This window comes from Carcharodon carcharias, chromosome 6, assembly GCF_017639515.1.
Source record: "Carcharodon carcharias isolate sCarCar2 chromosome 6, sCarCar2.pri, whole genome shotgun sequence".
Classification (NCBI taxonomy): Eukaryota; Metazoa; Chordata; class Chondrichthyes; order Lamniformes; family Lamnidae; genus Carcharodon; species Carcharodon carcharias.
The window spans coordinates 107,027,789-107,053,504 of record NC_054472.1 but is presented as its reverse complement, the minus strand read 5'-3'; the positions used below and the strand labels follow the sequence as shown (position 1 = coordinate 107,053,504).

Genomic DNA, 25,716 nt, shown 5'->3' with positions numbered 1-25,716 from the left:
GAGCATAACAGTTATTCAAATTAAACATTACCTGAATCAAATATCCGCAGTATAACATTTTAAAAGCTGCAGCTTATCAGGGCTTTGTTTCAGAATCTTACTTATAAATAATTTTGTTTATTTCCAGTGACTGGAAGATAGGATTCCCATTCTATCACAAGCGTTTGGGGGCTACTTCTTCTACAGTCTTTAAATTTGACTAAAAAATTATTTGCAGGAGAATAAAACTCAATGTAAAACCAGTATCATAAAAGTGAAGAGATGTGACCTGGATATTAGCTGAGGCATATTATGGGGATAGAGATTTGGGTGGGAAATGCTGAAATCCAGGTTTATCCTCATGCTGTTGACAACAGCATGTATCATTTGCCCTTGACAGGTTACCCACCTAGCCATTAGCCTGATTGACAGGCTTGGCTTCCAGTTGGGCAGGAAGAACCATGGAGCAGACGACAGCACCAGGCATGTCTGATCCATTGTCTTGAGCTGTGGGGTGGGGGATGGGGGTTGGTCCAAACCTTGATCTCCAGGGCTTTTGTATGGCAGAGTAGCTGGTGGGGCCAGGGAGAAATGCACATACTCCCCCTGCCCACAACTGGCACTATAAAGGCAGTTCAACTGCCTTTCAACAGTTCAGCAGCTCAATAATTTTGCATCATGACCTCTGCCCCATATTTTTCTGTGTGCTTTTTTTGTTGGTTTGTTGTTTCTTTTGTTTTTTTCTTAATCCCTTCACTTTGCATTTGGACATTTGCTATCCAGCCTTTCAGGCCTCGTTTGGGCACATCTTTTGTTTCTTTACTTTATCCATTGCCACTCTCTTTAGTTTTTGAACCATGAAACCTCTTATCATTTAGTCTCTCCCACCCTCACCCCTATTACAGACCACCCCATTTTTCTTCTTTTCCCCCTCTTCTCTTTCACTTGCTCAAAGTGTCAGGAACATTGTATAACTTTATTCAATTTATATTTATATTTGTGTGCTAAGAACGGTGGAACATGGGGGAGAATTTTCTCCCTGTCGGGGGGGTTGTGCGGGGGCGGATGCGGGCAGACGCGCAGTCAATCAGCCCCCCCAATCAGGTGTGTGACGCCATTTTATATGGGTGGGCCAATTAAGGCCCGCCCAGCGTGACGTGCACCCAGAAGCGCTGTACACTCCCTGTGCAGGCGGGGGGAGTAGGCATGCGCGCCAAAGAGCGTAGAAATCTCCCTGAGGAGATTGTTTTCACGTATAAAACATTGAATAAAGGGAGAAAAAAATTTTAAGGACATGGCCTCTCATGTGAAACTGTCACATAAGCTGGGGCATGTCCACTAATGTTAATAAAAAATTTTCTTATACTTTTCTAACACTTTAAAAACATTCATGAAACCTCATCCCGCCTGTTGGACAGGCAGCTCAGGTCAATGATTTAATTGATTATTAAATGGACTTAATAGGCCTTTGACAGTTCAGCGGATGCATGCCCGATGTCACCCACATCATTTTACACCTCGGCGAGCAGGGGTGGAGCTGAAGATTCTACCCACGGTTTCAGTTTCACTTAGTTTTTTTTCTTCTTAGCTTGGTGTGGAGAAGTCTGGAGGGCCTCCTAGCAAAAAGGTCAGGTTTTCTAGACTTGTTTGTATACATGCATTTTTAATGAGTATTTACAACCCTTGAAGTGAAGAGATGGGTTACAAAGGTGTTAGTAGTTTAAAGATTTTGGCAAAAAACACAAAATAGAAAAAAATGTGCTGTTGCCTAGCAACAGGGGTGCAGTGACACACAGGGAAAAACAGAAAATAAGTTCGGGGTGTCTATGTCAGAGAGTGAAGACAGGAGTTCTAAGCTCTCTAATAAGGAATACTGCAAGGCTGCTGGGGACTGAGTTTAGGGAACTCATGGGCAGAAACTTCTGTTCAACATGCGGGGGCGGGTCCTGCATGCTGACGTGTAAAATGACGCGTGGTGATGTCGGGCATGCATCCCGATGTCACCGTGTGTCATCCTGACCTTCTGTTCAGCGGGCGTGCACTGGAGTCAGCTGCGTTCCCGCTGAACTGTCAAAGGCCTGTAATTGTCAGGGTTGCCCATTCAACCTTAAGGTTGGCGGGCAGGTGAAGAGCCCAGGCGGCCTTCGCATTTTTCATGAAACCACATCCATGGGTGGGACGAGGTTTCATGAAGGGTTCATTAATTAAATAAAATTTTTAATTATAATTCATAAACATGTCACATGAGGGGACATGTCTGAATAATTTAATTTTTTTTTTTCCATCTTTACAACTGACATTAATCTCCCTGAGGCAGCTCTTTGCCTCAGGGAGATTGCTACACTCTTACGCGTACATGCATCGCGCTGGACGGGCCTTAATCAGCCCACCCACATAAAATGGTGGCATGCAGCTGATCAAGGACGGCGATCGGCTCCGCGCCCGCTCCCAACCGGTCTGCTGATGGGGAGAAGATTCTCCCCTATGTGGTTGCTCTTCATTTGAAGTAATAGTGAGTTTGGAGTGTGGTTTTGGGTCTCTCGGGGAAAGATATCAGCTAGGGGAAAGTGAATGGTCAGAAATGCAATGGAAGAAAACTCTTTGCAACTGGGCTAGCTCAAGCAAGAAGCCTTAGTGTTAAGATAGTGGCAAATCTTCACTGGGGTTTTGTGTCTGTAAAGGTATTACTGGGAGAAAAGGAATGGTGTGAGTTTGAATCATTTTCTTGTATTTGTATTGAGATCTCTCCAATATTTTTTGTCTGGTGCAATATAGTTCACTTTTTCCTTGTTTAATAAATGTTTTGTAGTTGGGAAATCTGCCAGGGAATCCTCTACCATGGTAGACTCATAGAGTCATTCGCGTTTACAGCACAGAAGGAGGCTATTTGGCCTGCCATGTCTGTGCCGGTCAACAAAGATCTGACTACGCAAATCCCATTTTCCAGTGCTTGGCCCATAGCCCTGGAGGCTATGGCAATGCAAGTGAATATCTAAATACTTCTTAAATGTTATGAGAGTTTTTAACTCAACCACCCTTTCAGGCAGTGAGTTCCAGACTCCCACCACCCTCTGGGTGAAAACATTTCTCCTCAACTCCCCTTTTAGCCTTCTATCTCTTACCTTAAATCTTTGCCCCCTGGTTATTGAACCCCCTACAAATGGAAAAAGTGCCTTCCTAGGCACCCTATCTATGTCCCTCATAATCTTGTACACCTCTATCAGGTCCCCTCTCAACCTTCATTGCTCCAAGGAAAACAACCTCAACCTATCCAATCCTTCCTCATAGCTCAGACCCTACAGCCCAGGCAGCATCCTGGTAAATCTCCTCTGCACCCTCTCCAGTGCAATCACATCCTTAATACATACTATAATGTGGTGACCAGAACTTCATGCAGTTCTCCAGTTGTGGCCTAACCAGCATTTTATACAGTTCCAGCATAATCTCCCTGCTCTTGTATTCTATGCCTCGGCTCATAAAAGCAAGTTTCCCATATGCCTTCTTAACCACCTTACCTACCTGCCCTGCTACCTTCAGGGATCTGTGGATATGCACACCAATGTCCCTCTGATCTTTAGTACTTTTCAGGGTCCTACCATTCATAGTGTAATCCCTTGCCTTGTTAGTCCTTCCCAAGTGCATTACCTCATACTTTTCCAGGTTGAATTCCATTTGCCCCTGCACTGCCCACCTGAGCAGTCCATTGATATCCTTCTGCAGTTTATGGCCATCCTCCTCACTATTTACCACCCTACCAATTTTCATGTCATCCGCCAACATCTTGATCATACACCCTACATCTAATTCCAAATCATTTATGTACACCATAAACAGCGAGGGTCCCAGCATTGAGCCCTGTGGAACCTCACTGGATTCGTCACAAAAACATCCCTCTATCATCACCTTCTGCTTCCTGCCTCTCAGCCAATTTTGGGTCCAACGTGCCACTTTGCCTTGGATCCCATGGGCTCTTACTTTCTTGCCCAGTCTGCAATGAGTGGCCTTAATCAAAAGCCTTGCTAAGTCCATGTAGACCACATCAAATGCATTACCCTCACCCCTGGTTAGCTCCTCAAAAAATTCAGTCAAATTTGTCAAACATAACCTTCCCTTAACAAATTTATGCTGACTATTCCTGATTAATCCATGTCTCTCCAAGTGCAGATATATTATGCCCCTCAGAATTCTTTCTAGTAACTTCCCCGCCAATAAGGTTAGGCTGACTGGCTTGTAATTTCCTGGTCTATCCCTTCCTCCCTTTTTTAATAATGGGACAATGGTAGCAGTCTTCAGTCCTCTAGCACCTCACCTGTGGCCAGAGAGGATTTGAAAATTACTGCCAGGGTCCCTGATTTCTCTTCCATTGCCTCCCTCAACAGCCTGAGGTACATCTCATCCAGGCCTATGGCTGCAAAACCCGCTAGTACCTTGCGGTCCACAGCAAGCCTATCTTCACTGGTCAATATATCTCATTGTAACCTCAACTCCAGTCATGATCTTATTGAATGGCGGAGCAGGCTCGATAGGCCAAGTGACCTACTCCTGCACCTAATTCGTATCCTGATTTGGAATCATGTGACCGTTCCTTCACTGTCATTGAGCCAAAATCCTGGAATTCCCTTCCGAACAAGACTGTGGGTGTACCTACATCACGTGGACTGCAGTAGTTCAAGAAGGAAGCTCACCACCACCTTCTCAAGGACAATTAGGGATGGACAATAAATGCTGGCCTAGCCAGCGACGCCCATGATGTCCTGAAAGAATTTTAAAAATCTGATCTGTATACTTACATATAACACAATCTGCTTTTAGAATAGACTTATACACGAGATATGTACAGCAACTATGCTTAATTCCCAGGTACTTCTCTTACAGTATCCACCTACCTCATCATTCTAGCTCAGGCTTGTTCAATGTATGGCCTGTGGGCCGGTTGTGGCCTGTCAAGCCCATTTATGAGGTCCCCAGAACCATTTTTCAAAATGCCGGTCAAACAAGTTTGAATGGAAGGTTCTGCATGGAGCTGCTCCTCCAATCACAGGCCTTTTCTTTCCCATGTTTGCTGCTGATAAGCTCACTAGCAAATGTGGGAGAGAAATAATCTGTGATTGGAGGTTCAGCAACCATCAACAATGGTGAGTTCGGGGCCCAGGGAGCAGAGGTGCTGGGGAGCAGGGCCCAGGGAGCAAAGGTGATGGGGAGAGGGACCCAGGCATCCAGGGTGGGGCCCAAGTGGGCTGGAGTGTGACCTGCACTGTTGATGTTAAATTCTGCCTCATAATTTTCTCTGCCCAGGCTCAATGTAGTCTGGCATCTAGTTTTGATATTTAGCACTATTCCTGACTACATTTACCATGTTATGATTACAATTCTCACCTTCTTCAAATCTACTCCTCATCTCAGGTATGGTTTCAGCAGCCAGAAAGATCTGAAAACATCATGTATGAACGTGACTACATTTGAAAGCTACATTTTAACTTTGGCAAGGCAACTAGTGATTAGATGTTCCCATGGGGACATGACTGATTACATAGAAGCATCTCAGAAATGTCACAGATAGAATTTATGTGTTCCTTTTTATTGCCCATGATCAATATGTTTGCATGTAAAAGGTATGTGTTTTCCTACCCTCAGAGCGATTGTCCTAATTCAAGTAATCCCAGCAGCAAGCTTTGTGAATTTTAAAACAAAGGAAGTTATGTATAATCACACACTTGTCCTGGACATTTAAAATGAGACATCTCACCCACCCAACACACACATATTATCACACACACAAACATTAGGTACAGATTAAGTTAAAACAATACAGTTACAATTTATGATTGTCTCAGTCTCTTTTATGGCAGGCCTGTAGTTTCTCAGATGAGTTGATGCTTTTATTTGAAGTAAAGGCCTTGTAAAGCAGAGGATTCTCAGTAAGCTGCAAGGCTTCTTATAATCCAATTTCTAAGAGGTGGGTTCTCAGGTAAAATTGAAGTTGGAACAGGTTGGGGGGGGTCCTTCCCTCACTTTCAAACTGCTGCTGTTTATTACCTTGGCTACTTTGATGACTTGCAGCTGGCTTGATGGCTTTCTGATGGTGCTCTGTCTCCAGAACAACTTGTTGCTGTTATTTTCAAAGCAGGCAATAAAATGGTTTCCTTACCATGTACAAGTTCAAAGTCCTTCTCCCAAAAGGGATGGTGGGTTGATTACACATCCTGTTTTGTCATTTGATATTTTAGGCTTGAATTTTTAAGATGGCAGGGAACACATCCCTGCTGATTCCGACAGTCTAGCTGCCATTTTATGCTCTAACAAGCATTGATTGCCCCTCACTAGGGAGGAAGTTCCGCTTGGAGAGCTGCAGGCCAATCAGATAGGTTAGAAGCTCTCCAATCCCTCCAGCAACATTGCTGCAGTGGCTGGAAGAGGCACGACTCAGAGCTGCCTGAGACTAAGTCCCACAAACCAGAGACAAAGATGCGTCAGGGGTCCCAGGGCAGCGAGGGTAGGGAACACCTGGGGTAGCACAAGGTGGGGGGGTAGGTAGTAGTCGGGCTCTTGGAGAATAGGCTGGGGGTAGGGAGGGAGGTCTGGCAGTCACTGGGCCTTAAGGGGAGGGAGCCCCTATTCAGAACGGGGATTCTGATGGAGGCACTCCCAATATCCTGCCTGAGATCAAACTTTCGTTATTTCCAGGTTTATTCCACTGAGCTGTCATCCACCAACCAACATAAAAATTGAGACTGGGTGGGAAATGGCCCTTAAATGGCCATCACTTGGTGCAAGGGCAGGCTTTCCATCCGAGGCCCTGCCTGGTCTGCGTAAATTTGCTGCGAGATCAGGGTGGGTGGGAAGCCGGAGGGAATCCCATCCATGCAATTTCACACACCCTCCAACACACCCCCCTCCCACTGTTGGGGGGAGGTGGTGAGCGTAAATTTCTGGCTTTAAAATTCACAATCAACTAACGCGCATTGATCCTCAATAGGCAGCATTTTCCATTCGGCACATGGGGGCGAGGCCCGCTCACCGACGTGTAAAATGATGCGGGGTGATGTCGGGCGTGTATCACTATCCCCACTGTCTGTTTTGGGGGGCTATCCAATTATGCTTCCACTATATAAATGCAAGTTATTTCTTTCATTCTTTCACTCCTCTAGAGCCTACAAAAAGGCAGCCAACATGGACTCCATTTTCATTTCAAAGAACAAAGAAAAGTACAGCGCAGGAACAGGCCCTTCGCCCGCCAAGCCTGCGCCGATCATATTGCCCGTCAACTAAAACATTTTGCACTTCTGGTGTCTTTATCCCTCTATTAAGGCCGTTAAAAAAGTAATTTAAATGATTAATAGACCTCCCTGTCCAACCTTAAGGTTGGCGGGCAAGGCAAAGAGCCTAGGTGGCTTTCAGAAAAAACATGAAATCTCATACACGGGTGAGATGAGGTTTCATGAGGGATTTAAAATTTGTGTTACACTTTTAATAAAAGTAATTGACATGTCCCAGCTCATGTGACAGTGTCACATAAGGGGACATGTCAATAAAATTTTTCTCATCCTTTATCATCTATTTAAAAGTAACACTGATCTCCCTGAGGCAGCACCTTGTGAAAGAGTGCACCCCCGGCTCAGGGAATCCCACCCACCCCCCCCACCCGCACAGGAGCGCATAGCACTTCCTGGCGCACGGCATGATAGGTGGACCTTAATTGGCCTGCCCATGTAAAATGGGGGCGCGCCCCCGACTGGGGGTGCCAATTGAGAACCCGCCCGCTCCCACACAATCCCCCCCCCCCCCGACGAGGGGAAAATACTGCCCAATGTTTTTTTAGTACATGATGAAATAGAAAAATAAGCTAGCTGAAATGCTATCATTCTCTTGTTGATTTCATTAAACAAAGAGATGTATGAGTTCCCCAAAATGTTGTGAATGTCTATTTTAATTAGGTATTTGCTTGAGACCCAGAACTGTCTAGAGTTCAAATTGCCAAAGTTCACATGATTTATAGTGGCTGTTTTAATAGTCTGTTTGTGTTCAATTTTTTAAAGTGTTTACCGAAAGTTCATAATATACTGAAATGTGAGGCATGCGGTCAATACCAAATGGAAAGATGATGCATGTGAAATATCTCAGACAATTACAAAAGCTTTCTCCTGTTTCATTCATATGATCCTTCAATGGCATTCATTGATCATGGAGAAGATGCTTGGTAGGCATTGTTCTTGCAGAATCCCTGTGGTAGATATGTCCTTGGTTCATATTAGAGAACACAAACTTGTTTATGGGGACATATATCATTGGTATGGGTACATTGCAAGTGATTTGGTGATGTAATTGGGGAGCTGCACTTGAAAAGAGCATAGGCCAAAGATAGAAAGACAGACCTTGGAATATGCTTGGTGATCACTACTCCATATCCATACTCCATAAAGTATTGCTTTAAACATGAGGTTCCTTGACATTTAATTTTCTTGTCTACCATTCTCCAGAAATTGCAAATCTCACTCACATTTGCAAGAAGAGGCCTCTTCAAGATAGCCTGAGTCTTGTCTAGGTCCAAATACCTAGTTAATGTTCCAAACTGTTGTATTTTTGAGTTGTTTCTTTTACAAGGATCAGGACCCCTTTGTGAGAAAAACCTAGCCATGCTCTCTTCACTGGTGAGTACAGTCCTGCTTTTGGAAAAGAGTGCTGCCCCTACTAGCTTCCACTGTGTGTGCTAATTAAAAGATTTTAAGAACATTCATTGCACAGCTGAAGCCTGGCACATGGACCATTCCGAAGAAAGGTCGGCAGAATCAGAAACATTTCTTTTAAAAGGAAAGATGTTCAAAATTTAAAAATATTGACTGCATTTGTGGGAAATTGTTGGTGTTTATTTCTCAAAGGTTAAAGCTAAAGGCATCAGTCCAACGTAATCTTGTGGCAAAAATCCGTATCCCTGGAATTATTCTGCTAAATCACCCCTGTACCTTTCTAATGACCTTCACATCCTTCCTAAAGTGTAGTAACAGGACTGGCTTAACTAGAGCTTTATAAAGGTTCAGCATGATTTTTTTTCTTTTGTACTCAATACATCTATTTATGAAGCCCAATATTCCATATGCTTTGCTAACTACTCTTTCAACATATCCTGCCACCTTCATAGATCTATGCACATGAACCCACATGTTCCTCTGTCCCTGAACATTCTCAGAAGTGTGCATTAATTCAATGTTGCCTCTCCCCATCTCTTCTGTCAAAATGTATTAAGTTGCACTTGCCACTTGTTTGCCCATTCCGCTAGCCTTTCTATTTCCTTTCACAGTTGACTGGTATCATTGTCACACCTCAAAATTTGGTATCATTGGCAAATTTTGAAATTTTAATCTGTATTCCAATATGCACATCATTTGTACACATATTTAAAAAAACAGTAGTCCTAGCACTGATGCTTGCGGAAACACCACTGTCTACCATCCTCCTATCTGAAAACTGTCATGATCACCGATCCTATCCCTGAACTACTTATGGGCATTTTGAAATTTTAAGTAAGACATATGTTTTTTAAATAGGACATGAAATCAAAAGCTGGATGAGACTGTAAGTTAACCATTTGCTGGAAAATTCCTATGCTGATTACTTGACCAACTAGTTCAGAGAGAATGGAATGTCGCACTCAAAAGGTATGACATGGCCTACTTCAGACAGAGGCAGTTCAAAATATACAACGTAAACTGAACTGTAATCTCCTGTGGTTGTGGAAATAATGGAAAACGATTACCATCTCAACTGAAACCACCTCCTGTTGAGTTAGTTCCCAGACTGTGAACACGAACTGAGTTTGAAAACAAAACAGACCTGGAAGAAAGGCATGTTGTTTTTCCCTTCCAGTGATATGCAATGAAAGAGGGTTTAAAAAGCCAACTGCAATCCTAGTTCTGTGTGCTAGTCTGGTGTTCTGTTCTGGTGTATGCGTGCTGTGAGGGTCACAATTAAGGACCACCAACTGGACATGCTTGCAGCTTGCAGGTAAAAAGGTCCTCTCTTTCTGATTGCTGGAAGCAAGTCACAAGTCAGCAAAGCCACAGTTGAAAAGGAAATAGGACAACTTCACTCAGCTAAGCTGCAGAACCAAGAATCTCTAAACCAACTGCTCAACTGCCAAAGTCAACTCAACCAGAATCACCACAGTTTAATGGCCATAATGTTTCATCATCTACTCCTCACAGGCAAGCCAAAGGACTGATTCATATATCTTTTTAACTTATATTTTTGACTCAATTTCTCATTTCTAACCTGGTTGCATGTGTGTTGAATTTTTATTATTTTTTCTCACATTTAGTAACTAACAAACTCATCTCTTTCTTTGACGCAAGGCAGGTTCTTTGACTCGGCCTGGTTAAATTGGTTCCTTTTAAAACATAAATACATTTGGACTGGGAAATGGTATCCGTGATGGAAGAGATCCTTTTAAAATTAACCTTGTTGCGACCGACCGAGGAGGTTGAATAAAGAAAGGGAGCCAGTCCGTCCCTCCTCACCCGAGAACATAACAATTTGGGAGACCTCTCCTGGGGACTAGTCATAATGAAAGCAACCAAAACACAATGTTTTCTGTTCTTAAGCCAATTTTTAAAAAATCTAAGCTGACACTGACCCTCTTATTGCATGAGCCTCAATTTTATTAACAAGCCTTTTATGTGGTACTTTGGTAAATGCTTTCTTAAAGTCCATATAGACAACATCCAAGGCATTTCCCTTTATGAGCACAGTAACAAAACAAGTACATCTACAAGTGCCCAGGAAATTGCAGAAATTGGGAACATGAAAGGTAGCAAATCTACATTAGGAAGCTTACATATAGCATAGATGACAAAACTGGAGGGTGGTATGACAGTAGGGAACCATTTTGCTTTGGGTATATTAGAAACATCACTAAATGCAGAGAATGGAAATTAATGCTATATTCAGGAGTTTTTAGTGCTTGGAATGAACTGAGAGGACAGAAAGAGAGGTGGTGAAACTATATACATCAGGGAAAACAGGTAACAAATAAAGCTTAATCACGCATTTGTGCGATATTTCAGTCAGCAGGCCATTTGGTGCAGGTTAGAAAAAATTACCATTTGTCCTGCAGTTTCAATCGAGCTCTCTGTTGACATTTCTCAAGCTGAAGTTATTATGAATTCTTGGCTGAGTTTCAAAAGCTACATAGCCCTTATCTCAGCATGAGAATGCTGAGTTTACATGTTGACAGTTTAAAGATGCTATTAAAGCATTAACTGTTTTTAATGTGGTTACTGGATAGAACTTTGTTTTCATAATAAATTAAATACTTAAGGGGATTTAAAATCTTTGAATGGCTTTCATGAATGGAAGATGTTCAGTATCAAGTGTGTATGAGTGAAAGCTGTACTAGATTGTCAGAAGTTTATTATTTTTCATCCCCAAATGGCTTCTGAGATCTGCCCATAGTGGATATTGGGTATGTAGCAATGAAGGTGACATGGGCTATGAGGTAGCATCGGGGTATGAGGTGGCATGAAGGGGACATGGGTTTCCATGGAAGTGGCATGATAGGGTACGGGGGCACAGGGCTAGATGGAGGTATGCAATTGCATGGAAGGGGCATGTGGATTTGAGGGGGCATGGGGAGGGGTGGGGGTGGTGAGGGAGTGTGAGTGGTGAGGGTTAGAGGGAATAACAACTGATGAAACAATTAGGATGAAGTCCTGGAGAACTGAGGCAGGCCTTCTAACCAGCCCAACCTGACATTCGCCTGCCCACATGGCCGCCTACAATCTGCTTTCCAGGTCAGCATGTCCTGCCACCCCAGAGCGAAAATTGGGTGAAATTTCCTCAAGCTACATGCCTTGGTAGTGAAAATCTGGCCATCAGGGTATGTTGCAGGCTCTTAGGTCAACACAAATAAGAAAGGTTTGAGAGAACAGGAAAGGAGTGTCAGGGGAAAATTTCAACCGGTCAAATAATAATTGGAAAAACCAAAGTGATTTAAAGTCAGAATTGGTAAATATAATGCACGGCTTCTGCATGACTCAATGCATAAGGGAAACCATGAGAGATAGGGGATTACTGTTATCTGGTATTTGCCGAAGAGATGAAAGTCATAGCACTTATCAAGGATCGTGACTTCAGAATGATCAAGTTTAATATGATCTGGGATTTAATCATACCAAAGTCGAGGGCTTAAGTTTTAAAACTTGAAAGGGCTAAACTGAATGAAACAAAGTAGCAATTAAAATAAATGCATGACAACAGAATGTTTCAATAGAAGGCAAATAGAAGAACACCTTTAAAAGAATAACAACAGCCTAGCATATAAATACAGTAACCCCCTAGCAAACAGCAATTGACACAGCTTTAGAAGCGAAAGATCCCTCTGACAAACTTTATTGATTTCTTTGAGTAAATGTACATCAAAGGCAGTAACCCTGTGGTGTTGTGCACTCCCACTTGTCTGCCCTATCTTTGGTGGAAGAGCTATGGAAACCATGTCAAAACAGTAGACTTCTAAAAGGCATTTGATAAAGTTTCATACAAAAGATTACAGTTAGGCTGAATGTTTTGTGCATTCAGAAAAATGGAATTTGGAATAGTTAAAAAATTGGCTTAAGGCTAGGAAGCAGCAGGTACTCGCTAGTGGATTAATGTTGAGATGGGGCATGAGTATTAAGTGCAATGCTCCAGGGCTCCTTATTGAGAGTATGACTGCTTCTAATTTACATTAATAGCTTGAGGGGGGAAACTTTAAATCCTCCACTGGTAGAAATCAAGTAGAACAGGAATTACAACAACAAAACCTACTGGTATTTATATGGTACCATTAACATAATAAAATATCCCAACACTCTTAAGATGGAAGCAATGTACTAAGTATATGATTTCTGTCCCTTGGCCATTTTAACACGTTTTTTTCTAAGAGTGGCAGAGACCAGTATCCACCTGAGTCAGGCAGGAACTTCATAGCTTTTATGTAAATTGGGGTCACATCACTTAGATTGGATGCTGAAGCATTTTTAAGGTCCATGCTGAGTGGAGTATTTGCCATTGACACTACATTTAATGGTGTGTGAAGTAGAAATCCTGTCAGGTAAGTTTTAAAGTTATCTTTGTTGGTCAGGAGGAGCAGTATTGGATAGAGCTGTTTGTATTTCTTCTGGTCGGTGAATCTAGAACAAGGGGGCATAATCTTAAAATTAGTGCTTGGTCAGTTAGAGGTGAAATCAGAAAGAATTCTTTCTTTCCCAAAAGGTTGCACAAATCTGACTATTCTCCTCCTTGAAAGGCTGTGGTCAATTTAAAATTTTCAATGCTGAAACTGGCAATTTTTTGTAAGGTATGGGCATCAAGGAATACCAACCACAAGGTCCATATCCTGTGAAAGAATTAAAAAAAAAGATATGGAGCAAAGTCAAGTAAATGGGGGGTGGGATACTGATTGTCATGAGCTGACTGAGTGGTGAAACAGGTTAGACTGATGAATATAAAAACAAAAAAACTGCGGATGCTGGAAATCCAAAACAAAAACAGAATTACCTGGAAAAACTCAGCAGGTCTGGCAGCATCAGCGGAGAAGAAAAGAGTTGACGTTTCGAGTCCTCATGACCCTTCGACAGAACTTGAGTTCGAGTCCAAGAAAGAGTTGAAATATAAGCTGGTTTAAGGTGTGTGTGGGGGGGGCGGAGAGATAGAGAGACAGAGAGGTGGAGGGGGGGGTGTGGTTGTAGGGACAAACAAGCAGTGTTAGAAGCAGATCATCAAAAGATGTCAACGACAATAGTACAATAGAACACATAGGTGTTAAAGTTAAAGTTGGTGATATCTAAACGAATGTGCTAATTAAGAATGGATGGTAGGGCACTCAAGGTATAGCTCTAGTGGGGTTTTTTTTATTATATAATGGAAATAGGTGGGAAAAGGAAAATCTTTATAATTTATTGGAAAAAAAAGGGAAGGGGGAAACAGAAAGGGGGTGGGGATGGGGGAGGGAGCTCACGACCTAAAGTTGTTGAATTCAATATTCAGTCCGGAAGGCTGTAAAGTCCCTAGTCGGAAGATGAGGTGTTGTTCCTCCAGTTTGCGTTGGGCTTCACTGGAACAATGCAGCAAGCCAAGGACAGACATGTGGGCAAGAGAGCAGGGTGGAGTGTTAAAATGGCAAGCAACAGGGAGGTTTGGGTCAATCTTGCGGACAGACCGCAGGTGTTCTGCAAAGCGGTCACCCAGTTTACGTTTGGTCTCTCCAATGTAGAGGAGACCACATTGGGAGCAACGAATGCAGTAGACTAAGTTGGGGGAAATGCAAGTGAAATGCTGCTTCACTTGAAAGGAGTGTTTGGGTCCTTGGACGGTGAGGAGAGAGGAAGTGAAGGGGCAGGTGTTGCATCTTTTGTGTGGGCACGGGGTGGTGCCATAGGAGGGGGTTGAGGAGTAGGGGGTGATGGAGGAGTGGACCAGGGTGTCCCGGAGGGAGCGATCCCTACGGAATGCTGATAAGGGGGGTGAAGGGAAGATGATAGGGTCCCCCTTGTCCTCACTTATCACCCCAACAGCCTCCGCATTCAAAGGATCATCCTCCGCCATTTCCGCCAACTCCAGCATGATGCCACCACCAAACACATCTTCCCTTCACCCCCCTTATCGGCATTCCGTAGGGATCGCTCCCTCCGGGACACCCTGGTCCACTCCTCCATCACCCCTTACTCCTCAACCCCCTCCTATGGCACCACCCCATGCCCACGCAAAAGATGCAACACCTGCCCCTTCACTTCCTCTCTCCTCACCGTCCAAGGACCCAAACACTCCTTTCAAGTGAAGCAGCATTTCACTTGCATTTCCCCCAACTTAGTCTACTGCATTCGTTGCTCCCAATGTGGTCTCCTCTACATTGGAGAGACTAAACGTAAACTGGGCGACCGCTTTGCAGAACACCTGCGGTCTGTCCGCAAGAATGACCCAAACCTCCCTGTCGCTTGCCATTTTAACACTCCACCCTGCTCTCTTGCCCACATGTCTGTCCTTGGCTTGCTGCATTGTTCCAGTGAAGCCCAACGCAAACTGGAGGAACAACACCTCATCTTCCGACTAGGGACTTTACAGCCTTCCGGACTGAATATTGAATTCAACAACTTTAGGTCGTGAGCTCCCTCCCCTATCCCCACCCCCTTTCTGTTTCCCCCTTCCCTTTTTTTTCCAATAGATTATAAAGATTTTCCTTTTCCCACCTATTTCCATTATATAATAAAAAAAAAACCCACTAGAGCTATACCTTGAGTGCCCTACCATCCATTCTTAATTAGCACATTCGTTTAGATAATATCACCAACTTTAACTTTAACACCTATGTGTTCTTTTGTACTATTGTCGTTGACATCTTTTGATGATCTGCTTCTAACACTGCTTGTTTGTCCCTACAACCACACCCCCCCCCTCCACCTCTCTGTCTCTCTATCTCTCCGCCCCCCACACACACACCTTAAACCAGCTTATATTTCAACTCTTTCTTGGACTCGAACTCAAGTTCTGTCGAAGGGTCATGAGGACTCGAAACATCAACTCTTTTCTTCTCCGCCGATGCTGCCAGACCTGCTGAGTTTTTCCAGGTAATTCTGTTTTTGTTTTAGACTGATGAATAGGCTATTCCTGTTCTTATGGTCCTATTTCCATTTACACAGCCTAAGAGTGAAGTGGGGAGAACACAAGGCAAGTATACTTGTAGCCTGGTACTGAAGTCAATGGAATAGATAGCGAAGAAGATAAACTTTTTAAAATCTTTGCCCATGAGCAATATCTCAAAAGATGAAATTAGATGGTGTGGGATATTTTCTAGTGATGTAGAAAATGTGTTCAACTTAGAAAAATAAACTCAAACTAACCTATACAATTGTAACAGGAAAGAGCAAATTTGAGATGCCAATCATGTGTGTGATTCTCTTACATTGGATATAAAGGAGCCCTTTAAGTTCCAAGCAATAGGGCTAGTGCTACAATAAATACTTTGAAAAGATTTGTTTTCAATATTTATTCACAAATGTATTCAATAAAAATTAGCATGGATTAAGGCCAAAATACAAAACTGATTTGAATTTAGCTGGCTTAGCCAAACCAAAATAAAAATAAATTTCATGAGAGTTCACTGTTCTGTAATTTTTAAAAAATCAAAATAAATAAATAAAATGTTATCCAGCTGGGGAGGAGGAGAATTCGCAGTAGACTAAAGCTTGAATACGAGAGGGTTTGAACAGGGACAGGTACTGGAGGAAATTGCAGAGCAAGGAAACAGTGAGGCTGTGGACAGAACACTGTAGACAAAAGCACTGATTTTGACTTTGTTGTGCTGAGAGACAGACACTCATGAAGATTTGCAATCACAAGGGTTCAGGTGTGGGAGTTTGCAAAGTGTGTAACACAGGAGACCAATGAGGGTAGCATTGGAAAAGTTGAGACTAGGGGCAAAAGACATAAATGAGGGTTTCAGCAATGGAGATTAAACGGGAATGGAAGGAGATGATATTTCAGAGGTGAAAGAGGCATGTTGGTGTCCATTGCATGTCCATCTACATGGACATAGAGCAAATCGATTGGCGATGGGGTAGTTTCAAATGGTGCACTTTTGCTGTTAAGCAAAAGCTGAGAGGCAGCTTCTGGCACAAGTGCTGCATATGAGGAGGTTATCAAGTGTTGTGAGGTGCTTTTTTGCGGTATTGGCACATATTGTCAAGTCGTTGCAGCCCCTGATCATCACAGTGGCGCACACTGGCCTGCAGGAAATATGGCTATTTCCCTCTGCTACCGGCTAGCGTCTTTCACGTATGAAAATCGGTGTTTTGGGTTTTCATGTCATGCTTGCAGGCATTCTTGAAGTGGACCTTTGGGCTCCGGCTACCTTGGCACACAAAATATCCTTGAGAATGTGTCTGCTAACGTGTTTGAGTCGGCAGTCACCTCTGCTTAATTGAGTGCCCACATTGGGAGATTTATCTTTGATAGGGCCGTTGCATTCATGATTTTGTCCTTCCATGAGATGCCGAGGATACATCATAGACTTCGAAGATGAAAATCACTGAGTGTCCTTTCTTCATTGCTGTAAGCCATCCACACTTCAGGCAGAAAAACAAAGTGTTGAAAACACAGACATCATGAACCATGTTGATCCTAAGAGTCAGCTTGTTATTTTTCTCTGCACATTTTATGAGTCAGCCAAAGGTAGAAGCCACTTTCCGTATGCGCGTATTGAGTCCTGATTCAAGAGTCAGATTGTCAGTAACGTGAATCCAACGTAGCAGATTTTGATAACTGTCAGTGGGCTGTTGTTTCGTGTGATTGATGATGGAGATATGACACCCTAGGTGGAATTTTCCGCACCCGCTGGTGTCGGACGTGCTCAGCAGTGTGAGCAACATTATGCCAAGAAGGCCAGAAATTGGTTTCACGATGTTGTCCTGTCAATGGTGGGCCTCGTTCCCCACCATCAGATGTATATCATTATAAGACCAGCCAATCGGAATCAATGCCCCCTCCTCTCCTACGACCCTGGTAGATCATCTGTCCACGCCGGCATGATTGTATGCTGGTGAAGAACACGTCTTGACACGTGTGACAAGCAGAAGTTGGGACTTACACGCCAGGGCCCTGCTCACATTGTGGTCATCCATGGAGCAGAAGATACTGGAGCCCAACAGCAACGGCACACTGGAGGAGCATCCATGGCATGCTGGGTGGATTCTCATGGGCATAGCTCTGCTGTGAAGCAGCTCACGGAAGTTGGACAGTCACAGTTGAGGATCTGCTCACAACAGATGATTGTCAAAGCAGTAGAGAGAAAGGTCCAGGATCGACTGGGAGAGGAAGAGGCGTCATGATGGGGTTAGGTTGGGAGGGAAGGAATGGTCAGGATGGGGTGAGGTTGGGAGGGGGGTAATGATGGCATTTTGGGGGGGAGGTCAGGAAGGGGTGAGGGAGTATGGGGCAGGAGGGGTTAACAGGGGAGAAAACGGCAACTGGAGGGGTAGGTATAAGAGGGGGTAGAAGGTGTAAGGGAAGGAGTTCACAGAGAGGAAGGAGTGCAGAGAGGGTAGGGAGTCTGGGGGGAGGAAGGAGCTTGGAAAAGGGAGGGAGTAAATCTGGTGGAAGATGTAAGGGTGGAGGAAGGAGTCAGGAAGAGGGAAGGACTAAGGGTGGAGGAAGAAGTAAGGCTGGAAGAAGAGGTAAGGCTGGAGGAAAGAGTCGGGAGGGAGGAGGGTGTAAGCAGGATAGGAGTCCGGTTGTGGAGGGAGAAACAAGGGGGGGTGGTGGCCTGTCAGGGAGGGAAGAGGTTCCAAGGGGGGAAGGGGTTCCAAGGGGGGGAGGGGTCCAGAGTGGGGGATGACCCAGAGAAAATGCAAACAAGGGCTCTGATGAGCGTATGACAGCCTCCTGGGGAGTGAACTGAGGGTGGGTGTGGAGTGAGGGAATAGTGAGAATGATCAAGGGCAGAGTGAAGCAGTAGGGTGGGAAGGTGAGTGTTCAATGATAGCGGTAGAAGGGACGGCAAGGGTGGTTGGTGGGGACCCAGAGACAGACATGGACTCTGGGGGTGGAAAGGAGGAGGCCAGGGAGAAGAGTTTGGATGGGGGTGGGATTTTTTGGGAAGGAAGGGAACGTGCACGGTCACCTGGACATCCCAGAAGAAAAGGGTTGTGGCTGGTAGGTCACGGAAGGGAGGTGGAAAGTGATGCCAGGGGAGTCAACAGTGATGGGTGAAAGGGCATGGATGACGGGGGAGGGGAAAAGATGGGGGAATGCATGGGAAACTGAATCAAGACTATGCTGTCTAGAGTGAAACGACAGTTATGGTGGGTGAGGTCATGCTGCATGGGAGTGTGTTCAGTGGGTGGGCGGAGATGCATGTCAGCTCAGATGGACAACTGAAAGTGAAACCCAGCAAGCAGCATTCAAAATGCCCAGGACATTGAGGTGAGTGTGAAACGTGAATGATCCGTGTACGTGGGAGAGTGTTTGTGTAAGGCTCTGAAAGGCCCTGCCCCCACACCCACACACACACACACACACACACTTCTCCCTCCAGAATCACTCGGTGGCCAGCTGCTCCCTCTGCAGTGACAGAGGATGGGGTTGAGGGGTCACAGGCAAAGGGGACCCAGATGGAGCGGACAGCCTCTGAGATTCCTGAGTGGATGACCCGGTGTGTCCAGCTGCCACTCCTCCTCCCTTCAGGTGCCTGGAGGCCCCGGCCTGACTCCTTGAGGGGAAGGAGCACCTGGAGAGACATCGAGATGCCTTGTTTCCCTCTTGCATTGCCACTGCAGGAACTCACCCATGGCTTCTGGATGGAGTGCAGGTCTGCACACAACTCAGCATTCTGCTGGACCAGGGTCTCCATGACATTTGCCTTCCTTCCCATGGAGACCCTGCACATTTGGGCACCACTCATCAGAGAGCAGGCGGATGCACTCCACCAACTCACATGCCACTTTGTTCAAGACTTCCAACAGCTCTGCGTGATGTTCCCATGCCTTTTGCTGACTCCAGGATGAGATGGAAGGCCGAATCCAGAGGTTCATCATCTGACTCGGACTTCAGAGATGCTTCTTCCCCAGCAGTCCTCCTGAGTGCCGGGGAGCTCGGTGAAACCTGCCTTCTCCTGTTACAGACTGTGTCCGTGTGGTGACCGCCAGATTGTAAACACAAGCCTGCTCTTTATCTAGGTCCCACCGAGGTGTGTCTCTCTGCGCTGGTGCATAATGGGGGTAAGCGCTGTGACAGGTCTTCCAGGTTACTTATTTCCAGCTCTTCAATGGAGGAAGTGTCCTCTTAGCTGGTGGTGGGGGGAATGGATGGAGCTGAGGGGCTGTCTGGCTGAGGGTGTCGGTCACTTGACAGAGCTCCCTGTGAACCAAAGTAGAGATAAGTAGCACATGACAACAGAGTCAAAAGCAGGAGAGAGAGCACATTTGTGTTGAGAGAGGAATGATGTGGTGCAGGATATTCATGTGGGTTTTCGCCGCTGACCTCACAGTCACTGCAGGCATGGCCCACATCCTCACCAATCAGCACGATGGCACACTCCTTAAAGTGAGTGAGGGGTCTATTGTGGGCCACTCTACCCCCGGTCTGGGACCTCTCCCTGCTGATGTAAGCAGCTTCTCCTCCGTGAAAACAGATGTAGAGAGTGTGACCAGGACACATGGCACTGTATGGAATGTTTGTGTGGTGAGTGGAGACATGGACAGGATGAGGACGTGAGCTCCAGAGGGTAAGAGCCTGATGGAGATGTGAGGGTGTGTGTGAGAGTTAGTGGTGTTGTCCCTTGAGATTTGAGATCCCTGTGGGTTTGTGATGGGTTTGTGAGTGTGAGAGTTGAGAGTGATGAGAAGAGTGAGTTACCCTGGCGGGACGGATGAAACCATTCATCCTGTAGTGGCATTTGGTGGCTGTGATTTTTTGCAGGGCATTGGTGCTGACCACCACTGCTACCGCCTTCCATGCTGGATTGGTGATGCAGCGGCCCATCCTGCAGCCAGAGTAGGGGTACAGGACATCAAAATGGGCCTCCACATCATTCAAAAGGTGCTTGAGGGGTGTGTCACTGAAACGGGGGCTGCAGTATTTTTCCTTTTGGGGCCATCTTGTCTTCCATGCAGCAGCCCTGGGCTGGAGGCACTGAGAGATGTGCACATGACTGCAGTTTAAATATGGTGCCCGGCGTGTTGAAGCATTGAGGTGATGGCGTGGTGGGCGAATGAGAGCCTGCCCGCCATGGAAATGGCGTGTATCCCGGGAATGCATGATTAATATGGTGGGTTTGGGACGATACAGCGTGAGAAGCCATCATTGCGGCTGGGGAGTAAAACAGCCCTCAACCACACTTACTGTAAATCTGGGACGATTCCGCCCTGGTTTCATAATCACAGCTTTCTTGATCAATATAGTAAGGGAGAAAAAAATTACAGACATTGGAGAAAGACAACCCATGAGTCTTTGTAGCTAAGGGATTAATACGGCATGTTGTTGCTGGACTGAATATGGGATTGAGCAGGAGATCAATCTTGTACAAAATCAGGTTGAGCTGAAACAAGCATCCAGGAAGGCTAGAGTGCTGAATTTCTGATGAGCTCAACTAGATTGGTTCCATCCTGTTAAAGTTTTGGCTCATCCACAATTTGATCTGTCAGGCAGCTAAGCATCAGCCATAAGATCAAGGATAATGGTTGGGAGATAAAGCAAAGTATAAAAAAAATGACCTCAGCACATCCAAAACTGCTTTACTTTGAACTTTTGTAGTGCAGTCGCTGTTGTAATGTAAGAAATGCAGTCGTCACATTGCACACAACAATGTGATACTGACCAAATAATCTGCTTTTGTGATGTTATTTGAAAGATATACATTGTCCGGGAGAAGTCCCCTCCCCTTCTTCAAAATAGTGCTATGTCAACCTGAACAAACAGGCAGGGCTTCAATTTAACATCTCATCTGAAAGATGCTCTCTCTTTCAGTGAAGCATTTCCCTAGTAATTCAGTGGAGCATCAGCTGACATTATTTGCTGGCCAGTATGTATATAAGAGGTGATCTCATGCTTGATGAGATGCAGCATATCTATGGGAAATAGCATGAGGACCAGAATGGAACCTTGGGACAGGCTAGAGGTGCTGTGTGCCCAATTAGAAATGGAATAATGTGTGGCAGTATCATGAAGGTGGACCTCAGAAGTGCGGTATGGAGAAGGACAGCATAGTTGATTGTGTTCCATGCTGTAGAGTTGAGGAGGAGGAATGATAACATACAGTGGTGACAGTCACATGGAGTATCATTGATGAATTTCACTTGGGTGGCCTCAATGTTGTGGGCATTTTGGAATCCAAACTAAAGGAATTTGAAGAGGAAATTGATGGGAAAGGTGTGAATTGAATTGGATGGGAACAAAATATTCCAGGTTCTTAAAGAGGAAAGGGAGGTTGAATTGGAGTTGGAAATGACAGAGGGTGGAGGGGGAAGAATTATTTTTAAAATGGGGCTGATTATAGCAATTTTGCAAACTAGGGTGTTAGTGGAGTGCAGTAGTTGAAAAAAGGGAAAGGTTGATAATGTTGGGGATCATTGGTCTGAGGAGGAGCGGTTTTGTAATTTGAAGCTGAGAAAGGAAGAAATCAAGGGTGCACAAGTTGGATCTGACTGAGGAGACGAATCTGGCAAAGTTTGCAGTCGAGATAAGGAGGTCAGCATTGGTGTGGAGGGTGGCCTACATGTGGTCAAGCAGGTTAGAGAGATTGTAGGAGGCTGAGGCAGCTAAATAGATAGCATCAATTTTCTAGACAATAAAATTGCACCAGCTCCTGGCATCTGGTATCTAGAGAAAGCAGGGGAGTGGGCATGAAAGAAGCAATTTGTAGGGAAGGAAGGAGTTTTGTATTTCATTTGCCTCTTGAATTAGCCTGAAGTAATTGGATGATTTGACCTTGCAGAAGCAATTATTTTTTCAGTTGGTTGAGCCAGATCCCATGATAGCTGATCAGGCAAATCATGTGCTTTACGGGGTCGAGTTCACAGTCCTCTTTTTCAAAACCTGTCTGCCATGTATTAATATAATTGACACTTGGCTAGTTTTATAGCTGGAGGCTGAACCTTAAACCCAGTTTCACACCTGGGAGGCAAGTTGGAAATTTACCTCTATATTTATTTATTTAGTTCATTTTGAGAGAGTTAATTAACATGGCTGGGATTCTATCAGAAAACAGGAACATTTCCATCTTAATCGCTGAGCATTCATGAATGCTTCCATCCTCTCCACAAGAAATCAAAAAAAATTATCTGCTTAATAAAGCAAAATAGGTCAAAATAACTAATTGTTTTGTTTTAATATATGCAATCTTCCTTTTAATGTAATTCCTAATCAGAGACTTACACATCCACTATAATGGAGGTACAGGTACATTCGATGCAGCTGAACAAACAACCCAATAGTTTAATGTGCACACTATTAAAGCTTTCAAACTAATTTGTATTTTGATTCTGGTGTATTCTTATGATGTCTTCTAAGTCATTATTGAGAAATAATTTTCAGATTGGTTAACTATCTAGTGCCTATGTACTGTCACATTATCTCTTCAGTTGCACAATGTGAACACGGATAATGTGGAACCGAGAATGCTTCCTGTCTCACTTCAGGATGCACCTTGTTACTCATAGTTTAGTTGACCTTGCTCATGCTGCTGAGGTCATTAAAATGTTTATGGCATTGTATTGCTATTTTTGGATTAGTTGATATAACACCGAGTGCCTGACATCTTTGCGGGCACCTCTCAGGGCGCACCGGATGAGGGCGGCAGCTCCCCCGTCCCTCTCCCAGTGATCGTAGCATCCGGTGAGGCTGCAATGACTGGGGATATGCCAGCTGTGGAAATGGCAGCTCCCTCCCAGGCGGGGCCAGCACAAGCTCCACAGGCCAGCAGGACAGCAGAGTGAGCAGGCTGTCTCAGATGCCATTCTGAGCGATGGAGCAGGACCAAGACGTAGCACCTGGAAACAAAAATAAAAGGCACCTTAGGCACACCACGGGTTTTTCACTGGCGCTTTCGTGTTGGCCCGAGATGAGGTCCTTATGATTTGTTTTGTTTGGTAACACTATTCTCTTTTTTTTGGAATAAGTTGGTTTGCTTGACAGAATAAATTCAGATATGTCACTATGGCTGAGGATGCCTCTTTTCCTCTGCATGTGTATGGTTTGCAAAACTGTAATGAGTGCTTGGTTGGACATTCAGCTTTATTAACAAGGCCCTTAGTGACTATTCCTAACATGGCAGATTTTGCACTTAGGTGTCGAGTATCGAGCCTACAGGTCCATCTGTGGTGTGCTAGTTGAAGCTTCATTGGATTAAAGCCTCTCGGGTGTCCCTGTCTCCCTGAAGTATGCCCAGGTCAGCGTCTACCCCCTCAGCATTTCCCTGTGCGTGCTTATCCTTGGACTCACTGCTGGATTCATCGTGTGCAGCCGCAGCCACTGCGTCGATGTCTTCATTGTCCACAGCATCCCCCCTTTCCAGTGCAAGATTGTGGAGAGCGCAGCATGCAACCACTATCAGCGACACATGATCTGGGGGATACTGGAGTGCGCCTCCTGAACGGTCCAGGCATTGGAAGCGCTTCCTGAGAAGACCGATGATTCTCTCCACCACAGCACTTGTGGAGCGGTGGCTCCTATTGTACCACTGCTCAGCTTCTGTTTTTGGATGGTGGAGAGGCGTCATGAGCCATCTTCTGAGGGGATAGCACTTGTCACCCAGCAGCCATCCATCCAGCCGGGCTGGAGCACTGAAGAGCCCTGGCACCTGGGAGTGTCTGAGGATGTAGGTGTCATGGGAGCTGCCTGGGTACCTTGCACAGATTTGTAGAATCTGCATCTTGCAATCACTATCTGCACGTTTATGGAGTGGAAGCCCTTCCTGTTGATGAAGGCACCGGGCTCATCTGCTGGCACATTGATGGCCACATGTGTGCAGTCTATTGCACCCTGGATGTGGGGGAAGCCAGCAATGGCTGCGAAGCCTCTGGCTCGCTGTGCCTGACTTGCCTGGTCGCAGCGGAAGTGGATGAAGGTCAATGCACATCTGAACAGAGCGTCTGTAACCTGCTTGACACAAGTGTTCACAGCTGATTGGGAGACACTGCAAAGATCACCACCGAGCCCTGGAAAGAGCCAGAGGCATAGAGGTTGAGGGCAGCTGTGACCTTCAGAACCACTGGCATGGGGTGTCCACCCACACAGTCAGCGGAGATTTCAGGCCCAATCATCTGACAGATATAGTTGACTGTCTCCCTTGAGAGATGGAGCCTCCTTCGGCACTGCACCTCGGGCATATTGAGGTAGCTGCTTTGCCGCCTGTATACCCTGGCAGCAGGATAGTGGCATCTTCTGCTGCCCCTTCTGCCTTGGACTACCTCTTGGCCCTGCACCCCTTGTGCCTGCGCCTGTACTCCCAAAGCTGGATCCCCTGGAGGCTCAATGTGCATTCCTGGCCTCCTTCCCCTTCTAGGTCTCCGTACCTCCTCTTCAGTGGAGAGTTCAGCTCCCATTCCCAGGTTAAGGGAAGGCTTCCTGAAACCTGCAGGCCCAGAAAAGATTCCTCACTGCAGAGTGCTGACCTGAAGGTTAATAGTCCAGAAAGAACAGCTGGTATGCGTTTTGAAGTACTGCAGATCACACAGGCAAGGTTCAAAAACTTTCAGAAATAAATGCTTGACAATGCACACTCGCAACCCCATTGAGCTCTCTTATCCCGCCCGTGAATGAGGTTAATACAAATGTGCCCGTGTGCCGACCTGAAGATTGCATGGGTGCTGAAAAATCAGTGTTGATTAGCGGCTCAAGGGCCTGAAGTGGCCTGTTAATTAATGGTGGGCGTGCGTCGGACATGATTCCGTGCCTGCCCAGCGAAATATTGCGATGGCGCCCGGTGAGTTCTGGATGCTCGCCCGACGTCACCGCGCGTCATTTTACATGCGGATGTGCGGGGCTCGGTTCCACATGCCAAAGGGAAAATTCAGCCCCATGTCCCCAACTGCCCAAGGAAAATGAAGCCACAATCGTTCCCCCCTTCCACTTAATGTTCACTTAGGGGCCATTTTCTGCTTCCACCAATAGTTCAGCTCCCACACAAATTCAAATTTGTAGCCAAGCTGTGGACATGAAATATTCATTCCATACGAATCTTTTAACAATTTGTCTTCAAGCTAATGTCAAAACAGAAAA

The 25,716-nt window shown here is 45.2% G+C and overlaps 1 protein-coding gene across 1 annotated transcript in view; it reads right to left on the bottom strand.

Annotated features, from left to right (window-relative positions):
• LOC121279297 (peroxidasin homolog) overlaps positions 1 to 25,716 on the bottom strand; it is a 659,434-nt gene that overhangs the window by 49,299 nt on the left and 584,419 nt on the right. The window lies entirely within an intron of this gene.